The 19,264-nt window shown below is 42.9% G+C and overlaps 1 long non-coding RNA gene across 1 annotated transcript in view; it reads left to right on the top strand.

The window, feature by feature from the left end:
* Nucleotides 1-19,264, top strand: part of LOC134346373 (uncharacterized) — a 162,913-nt gene that overhangs the window by 23,246 nt on the left and 120,403 nt on the right. Inside the window, exon 5 of the long non-coding RNA XR_010017923.1 lies at nt 5,901-5,950. This is a non-coding gene — a long non-coding RNA (uncharacterized LOC134346373). The remainder of the gene's footprint in view (nt 1-5,900; nt 5,951-19,264) is intronic.

The raw sequence follows: 19,264 nt of genomic DNA, 5'->3' as shown, positions 1-19,264 counted from the left end.
CAGGGGCTTGCATGAAAAGTTGAACATTATTTTCTCTCCTTTAACCAGTTTCTTAACAATTGGTATTTATTAGAGCATAATTTCAGGGTGACGTGTGTATTTAGAACATAGAATATAGATATCTACAGCACACTATAGGCCCCTCAGCCCACAATGTTGTGCTGACCATGTAAACTTCTCCAGAAACAGCCTAGAATTTCCCTACTGCATAGCTCTCTATTTTTCTAAGCTCCATGAGTCTATCTAAGAGTCTCTTAAAAGACCCTATTGTATCTGCCTCTACCACTGTCGCTGACAGTGCATTCCATGCACCCACCACTCTGTGTGTAAAAAACTTACCTCTGACATTCCCCTGTACCTACTTTCAAGCACCTTAAACCTATGCCCCTTGTGCTAGCCAATTCAGTCCTGGGGAAAAAACCTCTGACTATCCACACAGTTAATACCTCTTAGCATCTTATACACCTCTGTCAGATCACCTCTCATTCTCCATCGCTCCAAGGAGAAATGGCCAAGTTCACTCAACCTATTCTCAGAAGGCATGCTCTCCAATCCAGGCAACATCCTTGTAAATCTCCTCTGCATTCTCTCTATAGTATCCATATCCTTCCTGTAGTGAGGTGACCAGAACTGAACACAGTACTCCAAGTGGGGTCTAACTAAGGTCTCATATAGCTTTAACATTACCTCACGGCTCTTGAACTCAATCCCACAGTTATGAAGGCCAACCCACCATATGCCTTCTTAGCAACATTGTCAACCTGCAGAACAGCTTTGAGAGCTCCTATGGACACGGACCCCAAGATCTCGCTGATCCTCCACACTGCCAAGAGTCTTACCATTAATATTATATTCTTGTCTTCAAATTTGCCCTACAAAAATGAACCACTTCACACTTATCTGGGTTGAACTCCATCTGCCAGTTCTCAACCCAGTTCTGCATCCTATCGATGTCCCACTGTTATCTCTGACAACCCTTCACACTATCCACAACACCCCCAACCTTTGTGTCATCAGCAAGCTTAGTAACCCACCCTTCTACTTCCTCATCCAGGTCATTTATAAAAATCACAAAGAGGATGGGTCCCAGAACAGATCCCTGAGGCACACAACTGGTCACTGACCTCCATGCAGAATATGACCCATCTCCAACCACTCTTTGCCTTCTGTGGGCAAGCCAATTCTGGATCTACAAAGCGAGGCCCCCTTGGATCCCATGCTTCCTTTCTCAAACAGCCTGGCATGGAGTACCTTATCAAATGCATTGCTGAAATCCATCTACTGCTCTACCTTCATCAATTTGTTTAGTCACATTCTCAAAAAATTCAGTCAGGCTCGTAAGGTATGACCTGCCTTTGACAAAGCCATGCTGACTATTCCTAATCATGTTATGCCTCTCCAAATGTTGATAAATCCTGCCTCTCAGGAACTTCTCCATCAACTTACCAACCACTGAAGTAAGACTCACTGGTCTGTAATTTCCTGGGCTATCTCTATTCCCTTTCTTGAATAAGGGAACAACATCTGAGACATCCTTCAGAATGTCGCCCGTTCACATTGATGATGCAAAGATCATTGCCAGAGGCTCAGCAATCTCCTCCCTCACCTCCCACAGTAGCCTGCGATGTATCTCGTCCGGTCCTTGTGACTTATCCAACGATGCTTTCCAAAAGCTATAGCACATCCTCTTTCTTAATGTCTATATGCTCAAGCTTTTCAGCCCACTGTAAGCCTTTCCTACAATCGTCAAGGTCCTTTTCTGTAGTGAATACTGAAGCAAGGTATTCATTAAGTACCTCCGCTATCTTCTCCGGTTCCATACACACTTTTCCACTGTCATACTTGATTGGTCCTATTCTCTCACATCTTATCCTCTTGCTCTTCACATACCTGTAGAATGCCTTCGGGTTTTCCTTAATCCTGCCTGCCAAGGCCTTCTCATGGTCCCTTCTGGCTCTCCTAATTTCATTTTTATGCTCCTTCCTGCTAGCTTTATAATTTTCTAGATCTCTATCATCACCTAGCTTTTTGAATCTTTCGTAAGCTTAGCTTTTCTTCTTGATTAGGTTTTCAACAGCCTTTGTACACCACAGTTCCTGTATCCTACCATCCTTTCCCTGTCCTATTGGAACGTCACGCAAATATCCCCTGAACACATTTCTGCCGTACATTTCCCTGAGAACATCTGTTCTCAATTTATACTTCCAAGTTCCTGCCTGATAGCTTCATATTTCCCCTTACTCCAATTAAACGCTTTCCTAACTTGTCTGTTCCTATTCCTCTCTAGTGCTATGGTAAAGGAGATAGAATTATGATCACTATCTCCAAAATGCTCTCCCAATGAGAGACCTGACACCTGCTAGTCCTGACGAAGGGTTTCGGCCTGAAATGTCGACTGTACCTCTTCCTAGAGATGCTGCCTGGCCTGCTGTGTTCACCAGCAACTTTGATATGTGTTGCTTGAATTTCCAGCATCTGCAGAATTCCTGTTGTTTACCAGACCAAGTTCATTTCCCAATGCTTGATCAAGTACAGCCTCTCCTCTTGTAGGCTTATCTACATACTGTGTCAGGAAACCTTCCTGAATATACCTAGCAAGCTCCACCCCATCTAATCCCCATGCTCTCTGAAGATGCCAATGGATATTAGGGAAATTAAAATCTCCCACCACAACGACCCTGTTATAATTACACCTTTCCAGAATCTGTCTCCCTATCTGCTCCTCGACGTCCCTGTTACTATTGGGAGGTCTATAAAAAACACCCAGTAAAGTTATTGACCCCTTCCTGTTCCGAATTTCCACCCACAGAGACTCAGTAGACAATCCCTCCATGACTTCCTCCTTTTCTGTAGCCGTGACTCTATCTCTGATCTGCAGTGCCATGCCCCCACCTTTTTTGCCTCCCTCCCTGACCTTTCTGAAACATCTAAAGCCTGGCACTCCTAAGTAACCATTCCTGCCCTTGAGCCATCCAGGTCTCTGTAATGGCCACAACATTGTAGCTCCAAGTACTGATCCACGCTCTAAGCTTGTCCGCTTTGTTCATGATGCTTCTTGCATTAAAATAGACACATCTCAAACCATCAGTCTGAGCGCATCCCTTCTCTACCACCTGCCTATTCTCCCTGTTACACTGCCTGCAAGCTTTCTCTATTTGTGAGTCAACCACCCCTTCCTTCGTCTCTTCAGTTTGGTTCCCACCCCCCAGCAATCCTAGATTAAACTCTCCCAATAGCTTTTGCAAACTTCCCTGCCAGGATATTGGTCACCCTCGGATTCAAGTGCAACCCGTCCTTTTTGTACAAGTCACACCTGCCCCAAAAGAGGTCCCAATGATCCAGAAATCTGAATCCCTGCCCCCTGCTCCACTCCATCAGCTACGCATTTATCCTCCACCTCACTTTATTCCTATACTCACTGTTGCATGGCACAAGCAGTAATTCTGAGTTTACAGCCCTTGTGATCCTACTTCTCAAAACTTAACATGAGTAATATGAATAAGAATTCAACAAGATATCCTAAAGCTTGGGATTTCTGTTCCTTCTAATTTACAATGGTGCCTGAGTTACTTAAGCATAATGATAGCGTTAAATGATAGAGTTTTTATTAAACTTGAAGAATTGAAAATGGCATCCCAGAAATTATGTAAAATTATAGGTAAACATAAAGTGAATAGAGAGGCTGAGGGGCAGAATCTTTACAGCTATATATCAGACCTGGTGTCAGAAAGAAAATTTTTTTTTAGTCTTGGTTTGTCTTGTATTTCTGTGATATCATTCTGGAGGAACAAATTGTATCATTTCTTAATGCATGCATTACTAAATGACAATAAAAGAGGTCTGCGTGTCCTCATAATCTAATCTAAAATCTAAAAAAAATGACCAGTATACATTTGGGCTGAAAGACCTGTTTCTGTGCTGTATGTCCATGACTCTCTGACTCTGAAAAGTACTTGGTCTGAAAGAGCATCAGAATTATAAGAAAGAGTATGCCATTCAGCCCCATCCGCCTGTTCTGCCACTCAATGAGATCATGGCTGATCTTTTACTTCGGCTGTACTTTCCTATATTATTTGAATCCCTTAATATTTAAATAGCTTTTGATCTCTGTTGTAAATGTAATTATTACTTGGATAGTTAATCTTTGTCATTAATGACCCAAGCAGGCTACATATTACAGTCAAAGATTAACTTCCCTTGGACAAAAAAAAATTCTCGCTTTATCCTTTTTTGTCAACCCCTTACCTGCAAGGTGAGTATTCTGGTCCTTGATACCTCAGTGATGGGAAACATTATCTACACAGCTACCCTTTAAAACACCATGAAATGATGTACATTTCAGTGAGATCATCTGTTTTTCTGCTCAATTCTAGAGAATATCAGCCCAACCCAATCCTCTACCTCATGCAACAGACCTGCCATCCTAGGCGAATCTTTGCTGGATTCCCTCAATCAATAACTCATTTATAAGTAATAGCCTTTATGAGCACTATTACTTTTCTGTCTCTCACCACTTAAATTATTCTATGTTTCTGTTTCCTTCTCCCCCTGCCAAATGCCCTTTTGTTTAGTGGATGAATCTAATGCAGGTCAGCAAGTAATAATTTGCCAAAACAGTAGAAAATGTGCTGTGCTATAGTTGGGCCAATTGTCATTGCAGTTCTGGACGTAGGTTCAAAGGTACAGTTTAATGTCAAGAGAAATGCATACAATATTCATCCTGAAATACTTTTTCTTAGCAACCATCCACGAAAACAGAGGAGTGCCCCGAGAATGAATGACAGTTAAATGTTAGAACCCCAAAGTCCCCCCACCCCAGCTCCTCTCCCTCCCGCGCATAAGCGGCAGCAAGCAACAATCCCCTCCCCCCACCGGCAAAAATAATGCGCACCCGCTACCAGCACTCAAGCGTGAGCCAAGCAATAGCAAAGATACAGACTTGCAGTTACCCCTACGACTACATTGTTCACCCAATAATTCGACATGCTGCAGGCTCTCTCTCTCTCCTCATAAGGGAGAAAGAGGTGACTCCATTTTCCAATGAGCGGGGAGACATAACAAACTATTTGCTGGCTTATAATGTTAAAAGGCAGTTACATCGCTTTTTTCGAGCTCTGTGCCTGAAGATCGCAAAGATCTCGGGTTCCCAGGCACACTGCAGATGTTCCGACTCCCCCAATGACACATGGGTCTCCTGTAGCGATACTGACTCTCGATCCGCTCATCTCCAGTTCCTCAAGATCCCAGGCTTCTGAATCTGTACTGAAATCTTAGGCCAAGCCTTTGGCATGCTGATTAGCGGCCGATTGTGAAACCACAAGATTGGGTCCCATTCCAACAAAGAACCGTAGTCAGTGTGTAACTCCAGGTCAGGGTCTTCAAAAGAACCCTGAAAGGGAGAAATAGAGATATTAAAGATGGAAATAGAACTGTTTTTGAAGATGCAAGCAAAGGAGTTGCCGTTGGGTGCCATAAGCAATTAGGGAATGATAAGGAATGCAACAGAAAACCACAGGCTTGATGCCTAGTGTTAGATTTCTGAATCAGGAGAAATAATTAGAAAGCTGTCACTTAAGAATGATCCTATGGAAGTGAACAAAATGCTAAATAGAATATTACACAGAGTATTATATTAATTTGAGCAGCAGATTATGATTTTACTAGATAATAAAATCATTTTGTATAAATTAGCCCTTTTGTTATGAGCAACTTTGTACTGCTGGCAAAGACCATCTTTGTACCCCTTCTTCTCCAACGCCCTCATCCCACCCCACTCCACCAATATTCACAGTCATTTCTATAGTAAGATTGATAAGACTTTTCCATTGTTACCACAACAATGGCTAACAGGATGAATGACATGGTCTGATTTATTTGACTAATTTTTTTCTTTCTCCTAGAACGTGTATCCTGTTTGGCATATTGTAAAGGAACTGAAATTTGGGCTGAGGTACGTAAGGGGAATCCTTAGTAATATTTCCAAAAATTCACCATCTAAGTGTAAAAACCCAGCACAGATTTGAAGTAGTTATCCCTAGCTCAATTCCTGTCAGGAATTTTCACTTACTCACTTCTCTTTTAGAGAGAAAAAAATTAACAATTGGTTAGCAGAACTGGCATGGGTTTGAGAAATATTCAGGGTATTTAGTACAATAAGTGAGAAGCTGTTATATTAACTATTTAGTGGCTTAGATAAAAAGATATACTGCGAATAATTTAAAATTTTCATAATGACAAAAATGAAGACATAGTTAATAAAGATATCAAAGGAACCTGCAATCTGATAACATGCAAAAAGAGTGGAATTTCATTTTGATTAAATGTAACAGGATACATTTTGAATGAATAAGCACGAATTTTACTTTAAGGAGACAATTCCCTTTTTCATGAGTCTTTCATGAGAAGTTTGATCGAATGTAGAAGCATTTTTTGGAATCAAAAAGTGTAATACAGAATTCAGATTTTTGTAAAAGAATGCAATTTTTAAAGAAAGACAATTTTCAGTTTTATGTATATTTAACAGAAAGGTGTAGTTGAAACGTCGACTGCACCTCTTCCTAGAGATGCAGCCTGGCCTGCTGTGTTCACCAGCAACTTTGATGTGCGTTGCTTGTAGTTTTTAAATGTCAGATTTCACTATAACAGCAAAATATTACAGCTCATTCATTGTAACAAAATAGAGGGTAACTGGTGATTTGAATGATTTAATATCCAACTAGACTTTAATGACATTAAACTGCAGATGTGGTGTAAATGTTGTCATGATTATCTGGTTCAACTAGCAGGCCAGCACAGCGCATGACAGTACCTCCCTTCTCGATGGCCCAGGAGTCGTGGGGAACTTGAGACAAGGCTGGTAAAGTTGAAATAGACCTGATGCTTTTAGGACAGTGCTCATAAATTCAAAACAGACCTGATGCTCTCAAGACAGAATTGGTAAATTTGAAACAGACCTGATGCTCTTGAGACAGGGCTAGAAAACTTGGGAACATTACATATAACTCAGAAACATAGAATAAAATGCGGAAACATAGCATCAAACTCAGAAACATGGAAGGCCATGGGAGACTCAGGAAACCTTAACAACCTTGAACATAGACTAGAGAAGCTCGGAACATGGACTGAAGAAACTCAGAACGTAACCTCAGGCCAAGCACTGAGAAACAAAGGTACCCTTGCCTCCAGCTGACCGATGTCCAAGCCGCTGTTGATCATCCAGTGGGTCCATTTATGGCGCGGGGTCCTTCTGTCACAGAATGCACTGATGGGAGACTGGACCCACGTGTGGAGGAGAGAAAAACTCCCACGTTGAGACAGAAACAAAAATTAATTCATTGGAATTCCAATTAATCATCGGTGGCCTGACCAAGCGACACTGTGAGCCAGATCATTCTGCAAACACACACACAAGGACCTCATAATAATAATAAGTAATTGGAAGTCTGCTTTAAGCAATCACGGTAGGCTGAAAACCTATGCCAGTCAAAGTAAAAGTCAAGATTAAACAGAAAGCACAAGGGCTTAACGACTCTGGATAAGATGACTATTAAAAAACACAGATGCGAGGCCGGCACTATTATCCTCTCTAAATCTGCAAGTACATTGGATAACAGACATATTGTAAGTTTCCTTTGATCTTATCACTTCATTATATTCATCTTTTCCTTATTTTTCATTATGATGACTGAACTTATGATCTAAAATACCTGATCCTAATCTCTGACAAGCATGTAATGGATCTCAATTTCATGATGTTGTGAAGTTTCCAAGTTTTCAAGACTCTTTTGGTGCAGTACTTCTACCCATAATAGTCCTGTGTTTTTGTTATGTGTATTCTTTTTCATTGCAAAGGATGCACCAGTTCTGACATACTGTAGACCTGCATGGAATTTCTTTTCACCCATATGATAGCAGTTGTTTTCCTGTGCTTTTAACTGCAGAGCCTTTGCAGTGAAACACAACATAAGCTGGTGAATTGTAAGAGAGGCAATGTGTGATTGAAATGGATTGGATGTTATTTAACTTAACTCAGTCAGCTATGGAGATATAAATTAGATCAGCATTGCCTGATGATTGAATGGAGAGTATAAGAATTGTGTAGTGTAGCATGGAAGGAGGCCATTTGAGCCGCAAGTCTATAATGGTTCTATAAGAATAAATCCGGTGAGTCCCAGTTATTTTGCTCTCCTACTATAGCCCTGAAAATTCTTTTGTGTGTTATACATTTGTCCACTTTTTTTTTGTAATTTATTTTTTATCGAAGTTCATCATCAAACAAAACTTTCCATAAGATGTATTTCAGATACTGTACATATATATCATATAGTCATATTTGTCACAAATCTCCACATAATATTTATCTGAGGTATACACTTATAGAAAGGAGAGGAAAGAAAGAACAATCAAAAGAAAAGATCTATGTACAAAGTAGGGAGTGATTTTTTTTACAACATATTCATTGACTTGTGAGAATAAAATCAGGCCTATGAGGTGTTATGTAGTTAAACCATTTTTCCCAGTATGAATCAAATTGTTCCAACTTATGATTAACATGCTGTTATCTTCTCCATTTTGTAAATGTCCATTGTAATTTCCATCCATACATTTAAAGTTGGGCTCTCCTGTGATAACCATTTCCTGGTAAGAGTCTTTTTACCAGCCACCAGCAGTATATTCATTAAATATTTATCTCTTTTCAACCATTCTTGAGGTACATACCCAAAATATATGGTCTTACTTTCTAAGGGTGTTTCACATTTAAAGATGTCTTGTGTATCCCACTCCAATAGTCTTTGATAACGGGGCATTCTCAGAAAATATGATAATGGTTTGCATTTTGATTTCCACAATTTCTCCAGCAAACAGGGAGGTTGCTATCATGCAACACACATCAAAGTTGCTGGTGAACGCAGCAGGCCAGGCAGCATCTCTAGGGAGAGGTACAGTCCACGTTTCAGGCCGAGACCCTTCGTCAGGACTAACTGAAGGAAGAGTTAGGAAGAGATTTGAAAGTGGGAGGGGGAGATCCAAAATGATAGGAGAAGACAGGAGGGGGAGGGATGGAGCCAAGAGCTGGACAGGTGATTGGCAAAGGGGATATGAGAGGATCATGGGACAGGAGGTCCTGGGAGAAAGACGAGGGGGGGAACCCAGAGGATGGGCAAGGGGTATAGTCAGAGGGACAGAGGGAGAAAAAGGAGTGAGAGAAAGAATGTGTGTATAAAAATAAATAACGGATGGGGTACAAGGGGGAGGTGGGGCATTAGCGGAAGTTAGAGAAGTCAATGTTCATGCCATCAGGTTGGAGGCTACCCAGACGGAATATAAGGTGTTGTTCCTCCAACCTGAGTGTGGCTTCATCTTTACAGTAGAGGAGGCCGTGGATAGACATGTCAGAATGGGAATGGGATGTGGAATTAAAATATGTGGCCACTGGGAGATCCTGCTTTCTCTGGCGGACAGAGCGTAGGTGTTCAGCAAAGCGGTCTCCCAGTCTGCGTCGGGTCTCGCCAATATATAGAAGGCCACATCGGGAGCACCGGACGCAGTATATCACCCTAGCCGACTCACAGGTGAAGTGTCGCCTCACCTGGAAGGACTGTCTGGGGCCCTGAATGGTGGTAAGGGAGGAAGTGTAAGGGATGTGTAGCACTTGTTCCGCTTACACGGATAAGTTCCAGGAGGGAGATCAGTGGGGAGGGATGGGGGGGACGAATGGACAAGGGAGTCGTGTAGGGAATGATCCCTGCGGAAAGCGGGGGGGGGTGGGGGGAGGGAAAGATGTGCTTAGTGGTGCGATCCCGTTGGAGGTGGCGGAAGTTACGGAGAATAATGTGTTGGACCCGGAGGCTGGTGGAGTGGTAGGTGAAGACCAGGGGAACCCTATTCCTAGTGGGGTGGCGGGAGGATGGAGTGAGAGCAGATGTGCGTGAAATGAGGGAGATGCGTTTGAGAGCAGAGTTGATAGTGGAGGAAGGGAAGCCCCTTTCTTTAAAAAAGGAGGACGTCTCCCTTGTCCTTGAATGAAAAGCCTCATCCTGAGAACAGATGCGGCGGAGATGGAGGAATTGCGAGAAGAGGATGGCATTTTTGCAAGAGACAGGGTGAGAAGAGGAATAGTCCAGATAGCTGTGAGAGTCAGTAGGCTTATAGTAGACATCAGTGGATAAGCTGTCTCCAGAGACAGAGACAGAAAGATCTAGAAAGGGAGGGAGGCGTCGGAAATGGACCAGGTAAACTTGAGGGCAGGGTGAAAGTTGGAGGCAAAGTTAATAAGCTTGCCAGAGAAAGGATCTCCCAGTGGCCACACATTTTAATTCCACATCCCATTCCCATTCTGACATGTCTATCCACAGCCTCCTCTACTGTAAAGATGAAGCTACACTCAGGTTGGAGGAGCAGCACCTTATATTCCTTCTGGGTAGCCTCCAACCTGATGGCATGAACATTGACTTCTCTAACTTCCGCTAATGCCCCACCTCCTCCTTGTACCCCATCAGTTATTTATTCTTATACACACATTCTTCCTCTCACTCTCCTTTTTCTCCCTCTGTCCCTCTGACTATACCCCTTGCCCATCCTCTGGGTTCCCCCCCCACCGTCTTTCTCCCCGGACCTCCTGTCCCATGATCCTCTCATACCCCCTTTGCTAATCACCTGTCCAGCTCTTGGCTCCATCCCTCCCCCTCCTGTCTTCTCCTATCATTTTGGATCTCCCCCTCCCCCTCCCACTTTCAAATCTCTTACTAACTTCCTTCAGTTAGTCCTGACGAAGGGTCTCGGCCTGAATCATCAACTGTACCTCTTCCTAGAGATGCCGCCTGGCTTGCTGCGTTCACCAGCAACTTTGATGTGTGTTGCTTGAATTTCCAGCATCTGCAGAATTCCTGTTGTTTGTATTGATTGTAGTGATTGTTTTCAAGAAAGAGAGTGATTAATATGTTCCTAGTTCTTATCACACTATCCACATAGCCAGCAACATTTTTCTCTTTCTACTCTTCCTGATTCTAAAAGATCATGATGAAAGTCTTTATGATTCTGAAAGATCTTCTTTCAATTTCTTCCTTTCCATCTATTTGAGAATAACCCAGGATCTTGGAGTAGATTAGGTCAGCGCAACAGCAGAACATCATGGGGCCGAAGAGCCTATACAGAGCTGCACTGTTGTATCTTCTGTTTTTCATGGTCTACATATCCAGCCCAAGTCTCTCAGAATAATTTTGTCCATTCTCTTTTGCATTCTCTCCATAACCTTCAAAGTTTTCCAAAAGCTTGATTGAAGCAAGGCTATATAAAATTCCGTCATATATTCAATGTTCTTGTAATCTCTGCTTCCATTTATAAACCCTGACCTGTGTACTTTTTCCACCCACTTTCTGAACCTGCCTTGCCACTTTAAAGTGATCTATACACATAATCCTCAAAGCTCTCTGTATTTGCACTCCTTTTAGAATTATTCACTCTAATTTATATTGCTTTTTCTCATTTTTACTTCTGAAATATAATACTTTGGACTTCAATGTATTATGATCAATGTGCCACCTATCTGTTCATTTAGTCATCCTGACTATATCTCCTTGAAGTCTATTTTTATCATCCTCACCTACCCTATTTCTCCGAGTTCTGTGTCATCTGCATTTGTCAAAATGGTGCTCTGAGCATCCAAGTTGAAATCATTCATATGTATTAAGAAAAGTAGTGCATCCGGATTGGTTTGTTATTGTCACATGTACCAAGATACAGCGAAAATCTAATCTTGCATTCTGTTTACATAGATCAAATCATTACACAGTGCATTGAGCCAGAGTAAAGTAAAATAGTAACAATGCAGTATAAAGTGTAAAAGCTACAGAAACAGTGCAGAGCAAGTGTAAGATTATAAAGAGGTAGATTGTGAGGCCAAGAGTCTATCTGAGAATATAAGCTCCATTCAAGAACCTGACAGTGGGATAGATGCTGTTCTTGAGCCTAGTGGTACATACATCTTCTTTGTGGATTGTCACCTTGTCGTGGTAGAGAAGCTTGTGCGTTCCTGTGATCTTGAGAGCAATGCTGTCTGGAGCTATGCTCCTGGTAGGGTCACCCATGGTGGTAAGGTCGGGGGTGAGGTCTCTGACAAAGAACAATCCAACCAAGACCTCAACGGTGGAACAGGCGGACGGTTACTTTGAACTCAACGGCTGTGAAGGCGGTTGAAGGCTGCAGCAAATCCATCAGCTCCAATCATCGTGGTTTCCATGCCATTGAAATCAGTTGGTTGATTTGTGAAGTGTCGTGTGCTTCTTGGAGTGCAACATCAAGTACACGTTAAACAAATACATGCACAGGCATCTTCACTCTGTGGGCCACTTCTTCAGAACGAAGACCATCATCCTCGACCTCGAGGGAGAGCCACGACAACGACATACTTCAGATGTTTGTATCTTCTGTCCAATGAGAGAGAGGAGAAGAGAGAACGCCCGGGTTGAGTTTGGTCTTTGATTATGCTGGATGCTTTACTGAGGCAATGAGATGTACTTCATCCGGAAAGCTATCTGCTGAAATTACACCTCACGGTTCTGTAAGGGGTTGCTTTAAGAACAACCATTTGGCCATCTGCCTTAACACAGAGGGCAGTGAATTTCAGGATTTCTCTGCCCTGAGTTGGTGAAGACCAGATTATTATGTATATTTGAAATGGAAATAGATAAGTATTTGCAATAGATATAGGAGTTGAGGATTATGGAGAACTAGAACAGAAGAGAGTACCTGGACAGAGTACCTGGCCGAGTACTGAAGACCTGTTCTAATCAACTGGCTGGGGTATTCACAGATATCTTCAACTTCTGGCTCTGGTAATGTGTGGTACCCATCTCCTTCAAGCAGGCTTTAATCGTACCGGTGCCCAAGAAGAGCGTGGTAGCCTGTCTCAATGACTGTTGCCCAGTGGCACTTACATATATTTGATGATGTTCCTGCTTCTCTAATGGTTACAATTCTTAGTCACTAATTATTTTCTTAAAAGGTCTATAAAGACTTTCTGAATTAAGTATACTTGGTGTATTTTCATATGCATAATGCGCACATTATGCACTAGCTAATACAGGTTTCCCTTGCTATCCGAAGGTAGAGCAGAGCGTTCCTATGAAATGGTTCGTAAGCCGGAATGTCGTAAAGTGAATAAGCAATTACCATTTATTAATATGGGAAAAATTTTCGAGCGTTCCCAGACCCAAAAATAAACTACAAAATCATGCCAAATAACACATAAAACCTAAAATAACAGTAACATATAGTAAAATCAGGAATGATATGATAAATATACAGCCTATATAAAATAGAAATAATGTATGTACAGTGTAGTTTCACTTACCAGAATCGGAAAGACACAGTTTCCTCCAAACGCCATTTCTCAGAGGCTGTTAACCTATCGAGAGCATCTCCAATGTTGGCGATTGCCAGTTTTACACTGTATTCTTTCTAGATCTCTCGCAAAGACGCTTTGGAGTTGCCCTTTCTGTCAATGGTACTTACAATAAAACGCTTCACATTTTGCGTGTAGTAAGCCTTAATTGTGGCTATTAGGCCTTGGCCTCACGGCTGCAGCAACGATGCCGTATTCGACGGTAAGAACACAACACGAATGTTACCGCCATATTCAGTAATGCCAGGTGGATGAGCAGCACAATTATCCACAATCACAAGACACCTATTATCGAGGTTATTTTCTCTACAGTATTTTTCAACAAAAGGACTAACGTATCCACTCGTACTCAGTAAAAAGCACTTTAGGATATTCCAACCACTTGGATTGTGAACGAAACACAACAGGAAGTGTTTTCTTCTCAATGCCTTTAAGTGCCCTCGGATTTTCTGAATGGTGCACTAGTAGAGGCTTAAGGACAGTATCACCAGTGATGTTAATAATAGGCATTAGGGTAAACTTGTCCTTCAATGCCTTGTGTTCCTTAGCCTGCTTTTCTTCTATCGAAATAAATGTCTTGCTCGGCAATTTTTTCCAATAAATTGCAGCTTCGTCACAGTTAAACACTTGCTTATACGAATAACCACCTTCTGTAATTATTTTCTTCAGTTCTGCTGGGAACTTTTTGGCAGCTTCATTATCAGCTGAAGCACTCTCTCCGGTAAACGTTAAACTATGAAGCTGCCCTCGCCTCAGAAACCAATCAATCCACCCATGACTACCTTTAAATTCCACTTTTGCAACACTTTCATCACCATCGTCCAGTGCTTTCTGTTTCAGCTTATTAAAAAAACTGACTGATCTCTCCTTAAGTATAAGAAAACTTAACTGAACACCACGCTTTGTTGAGTCAAGAGTGCAGGGAAGCGTTTTGAAAGTTGAACAATCCAATTCTGCAGACAGTTTACTTTCTCAACTTCTTTGCTGCTATATCACTGATTGAGAAAGAAATTTCTGCAGGCACAGTCTGCATCTAATTGGGCTCTGAAATCAAATTATAATACGCTTGCTCTGTTGAACAGTCATGTTCCATAGAATTTGGCATCTTTTCCCCATTTGTTTCATGCCAAATATATGATGTCTGCTTCTCCACACAGAGGAAATGAAACTGAAGGACAAATTATCTAGATGAGCAACTTAGTGTGGATTCGTAAACAATCTTTATTACTGCAACTTTAAAAAAATAGATTATTAGCATGAAAGAAAGATGATTGATTAGAGCTATGATATACAGTGGATTGGCAATAATCAAATTGAATGGTTGAGTAGGCTCAAGAAACATCACTAGTTCTTTGGTCCACTGCTTTTAGAACCATAACAGTGCATTTATGTGAGAGTACCATAATACCTCATCTCATTATGACAGGGAAATAGATCAGCCACGATTAAATGGTGGAGTAGACTTGATGGGCTAAATGGCCTAATTGTGCTCCTATGTCGATTGGTCTTATGGTTATAACCTAGTAGGTCTTATGATTATAACCTAGTAGGTTGATTATTTTCACTGGTCTGATGAACTGTCTTAGATTTCTGGTCATTTGTTCTAGGAGCATGCTGATTCTTGTAATGTGTCACCAGACTTCCATTTCAATGCTTACTCCCAGCTGATTGGAGAGAACCAGACATGGCCTCTGAACAAGACAGATTCTACCCATCCTGGTTTTCCTTAACAGGGAGTGAATCTGTGACCCCAGGCTAACTGACTGTCAAGACTGCAGTTTAAATTGAATGGTATTTGTAAATACAGTATTCAAAAGCTATCAGACATTATTTATATATAAATACAGTTAAATATGATTTAAGCTATAAAGGCATAAACTAAAATCTTAGAAACATGCACACAATTGAAAATCAATTAAACAAAATAAAAAGGAAATTTACTTGAAGTGCTGTTGTCTTCAGGGCCATATCTTTCCATTAAAATCAATGAGTTCAGCAGACTTCTGCCGCATTGAACTGGTGCATGCTCAAGTACAGATTGTACAACCAAAATGCCAGGAGATATGAGGATATCTAAACTTCCCATTGGACATCATGACAAATCAGTGTCAGCTGTGGTGACTTGAGAGTTACACTCAGGTGAAACTGGAATTCAGGACTCTCGATGCATGGGAGGTGTGAGGCCCCAGCTTTTATCCTTCATCACTGGCTAGTAAATCCATGCTTTAACTTTTCAGTGAGTAAGGAAAACATTTTATGTGTGCCTTGAAGAAGACGCAGAATCAACTGCAAGGAAAGTATTCAAGATTTTATACTCGTATCCTATATTCAGTTTGAATTTCTAAACTATGATTCATTCAAAAACAGGAAGTTTATAATTTTCAGGCCTTCATGCTCAGAATTTGTAACCTTTTTTCTCAGTTGAAAAACAAGTAGTTTTTCCCCTACTGTTCGGATTTGACTAATTTTTAAAATTTTCCACTTTATACTTATAATGCCCTGGTTCACATCTTTACTGTTATGCTGTAGGTATTCCATTTAGCAGCTCTGTGAGAGTAGTCTGTTCTGCTGTCAGCCTGTTTGGGTTACTGTTGAAGATAAGGGATGATGTGGAATGTGTGCCAGCCAATTAGCAGGAGGTTTTCTTGGTGAAGGACAATAAGGTGGGGCTTGGGGTTTTTGTTCGAGGAGAGATAAAAAGAAAAGATACTGGAGAGAACCGGTCGTAGCATACGATCTGGTTGGAACCAGTTTGTTCGAGGTGGATTGCGAGCAACATTCGGTAGGTGGTGTGTGCACTCATATTGACCGAGGGGCCCAGAGCATGAGTGACAGAGAAGTTCCAGATGAGCTCCAACTTGTGCACATTTGACTGTTCAATTAGAATGGGCCCTTTTTGTTATTCTTTACTAATCCTTCAGTTAAGCTTCATAAATATAATTCCTTTAATTGAATGCAGTGTACTGTGTGTTATTCCATGGCATTAATTTGTAACAGGATAGCCAATGACGTAGCATACACACAAACCGGGGTTTGGGGTGGGATCAAGTGCGCCTCAATCTCCTGAGTTTGGCGGGGCCGGAGGTTGTCTTCCCTAGACTTACGCAGCTGAGGAAACCAAGGTGGTTTCATTGTGGGGAATCGTCTGGGATCGATTTCATTGGATGCTGTGTGATTGCCCTGAGCGTTGATCCAGTAGGTTGTGTGTTTATGTCTGTGTTAAACTATTGTTCGGTTAAATGAGTATGATACGTGGTTATGGATGTTGCAAGGGGTGGAGTGGAGGTTTGATAAAATGGCGGACAAAGACTTTGTTTTATTTCAGGCTAGCACTGACATAATGGCAATAGAACTGTCTGGTACTGTTGGGGTCCGGGGAGAGTGGGGGCTGTGGGTTGTCCACATTTCCCGGGAGGAGAGGAGTGAAGGCGAGTGTGCCGAATTGGAAGCTGAATTTCCTGTAGCGGGGGAGGAGACTTTAAAGACAAGTCGCTCTCGTTTCTGTGGTGCAAAGGGAAGGATTGGTCTGATGTAGAAGGTCTGATGAGTCCTCTAGCGAGGGCAGAGCATTCTGAGTTGATAGCTCTTACTTCCCTGGTGAATAAATGGCAAAATTCCCAGGTTCAAAGTCCCAGCTATCGCAGCCTCAGCCTTTTCTCAGGAACAAAGCCCACCCCTAAGTGGAAAGAGGAGTACGAGACTTGGGCAGAGCAGATCCCTCAGTTGCTGGATGAGTGGCAGTGCCCTGATGATGAAAACAGACAGCGATTGGTTGAAAGTATGAAGGGGCCGTCTGTTGACGTAGTGAGATCCGTAAAGACACAGAACCCCTTTGTTACCTCTATGGCCTACATGCAAGCACTAGAAAAGGTGTTTGGCATGATGGGAAGCCCATTGGAGCTTATGACAGGGTTTCAGAACATGTTTCAGGAAAAGGGGCAGAAGCTTTCTGCCTACTTTTTGGCTAGGGAGGCAGCTAAATGGCTTGTAGTGGAGAAGGGCCATTCAAATGGTTGAGGTGAATCAGTTAAGAATGGACCAAGTGGTGAAAGGTGCCCATTTGCCGGACCTGATCACTTGGGGCCTCCGAATGTCCCGTAAGATGCACCCCCTCCCTTGTTTGTCGAGCTGATCAGAGAAGTAAGAGAGGAGGAGAATGCGATGGAGGCACGGGAAGCCTCCGTCCGCAGGGTACAGTCCTTGGTAGTGGTCCCTTTGGCTGAGGTGATCACTGATAACCCACCCCATGGAGTGGTGAAGGAGTTCGTGGCAGAGTTTAGGACTGAGATGTTCCGGTTGTTATCAGCGGGTGCGGCCCCCCCCCCGCGCACGATAGAGCTGATAGGGAGGCGAATCCCCTAAGGGGACGGACTACGCAGAGGGCTGCTAGTGAGACCAGGATCCCGCGAAAAGGGGAGTGGCCGATATTGTCTGTTATAACTCTGGTGAAGAGGGTCACTTCAGGCGGGAGTGTGAATGACGGGAAACCCGTTGGAGAGTGAGCCCCCGGGTACCTAAGCGGAGTGACCCAGTGAGGGAACATCCTGGCTTCTCAGGGGGATCACGTTCCCAGCAATATATCAAAGAACACCCGAAAGCAAGACACCCTAGTCCTGAAGGCTCAGTGGGGCCAAGCTCCAGTGTATCGCTACGGATCGAGGGTATTTATGCCAGAGCCATACTTGACACCGGCTCTCAGGTTACTCTGCTGTACTGTTTGTTTTACAACCGGTATTTGACGCATTTACCATTGACGTAACTCAGTGCACTAGAGATCTGGGGTCCTAGTACGGATGACTATCCGTACGATGGTTACTTGTCATTGAAGCTGGAGTTTTTAGAGGCAGATGTGGGAGTAGCTGAGGTCCCTGATACATTAGAGCTGGTTTGTCCGGACCCGATCGAGAGGGACGAAGCTTCAATTCTCCTGGGGATGAATACTCCTAATGTGAGGAGGCTAGTGGGAGCCTGCAAAGGGAAAGTTGGAGAGAGCTTTCTGAAGGCATTGTCCATTCACCCTGTGTTCCAAGCTGCTTTTGAGGAAGTGCGTGGCTGCACTGGGCTGGATGATGATCGTAAACGAAGGACTGTGTGGTTCACCCAGTCAAAACCAGTTGTGTTACAGCCTGGGGAGGCAGTGAGAGTGATGGGGAACCCAAATTTCCCAGAATGCCTGAGGCCGAGGCCCTCTTGGTGGATGACCATGAAGAGGAGTCAGGCTTACCTTCAAGGGTACTGGTGAGGCCCGAACTGCAGTAGCCCTTAGTTGTATAGGTGAATAGAATGACAGTGAGTGTCAGGAACACTTCGGAGCGGGAGATCACTCCCAGGCAGGGGATGCCAATGACACACTTCTTCCTGGTGACGGTAATGTCCAGTGTCCCTCTGAGACAAGTTGGGAAGAAATTCTCTCTGAAAAGAAGGATGACTGCCGAGTCATTCAACTTTGGGGACTCCCTGGTACATGGAGGTTGGAAGAAGAAAGAGAAAGTGATAGAGAAAATGTTGAAGCTGGAAGATGTCTTCTACTGATGAGTTGGTGTGGGTTGTTCCAAGGGCACTCGCCACACCCTCTGGGTGACAGAGGGCACTCCGTCCAGAGAAAGGTTGCGGCGACTGACATCTGCAGAGGTGGAGGACGTTTGGCAGCATCGGTGGAAACTGAAGGAAACTGGGATTATCACTGAGTCCAGAAGCCCTTACACCTCTCCAGTAGTAGTGGCCAGGAAGAAGAATGGGAAGGTATAGATGTGTGTCCCCCCGACCAGTATGCAGTCCTGAGAGTTGAGGAGGTGCTGGCCTGTCTGAGTGGTGTGACGTAGTTCAGTGTGCTGGACTTGAGTGTGTATTATGAGTGAGGCT

The sequence above is a fragment of the Mobula hypostoma genome, chromosome 1, assembly GCF_963921235.1.
Source record: "Mobula hypostoma chromosome 1, sMobHyp1.1, whole genome shotgun sequence".
Lineage (NCBI taxonomy): Eukaryota > Metazoa > Chordata > Chondrichthyes > Myliobatiformes > Myliobatidae > Mobula > Mobula hypostoma.
This window is presented reverse-complemented; position numbering and strand designations above follow the sequence as displayed.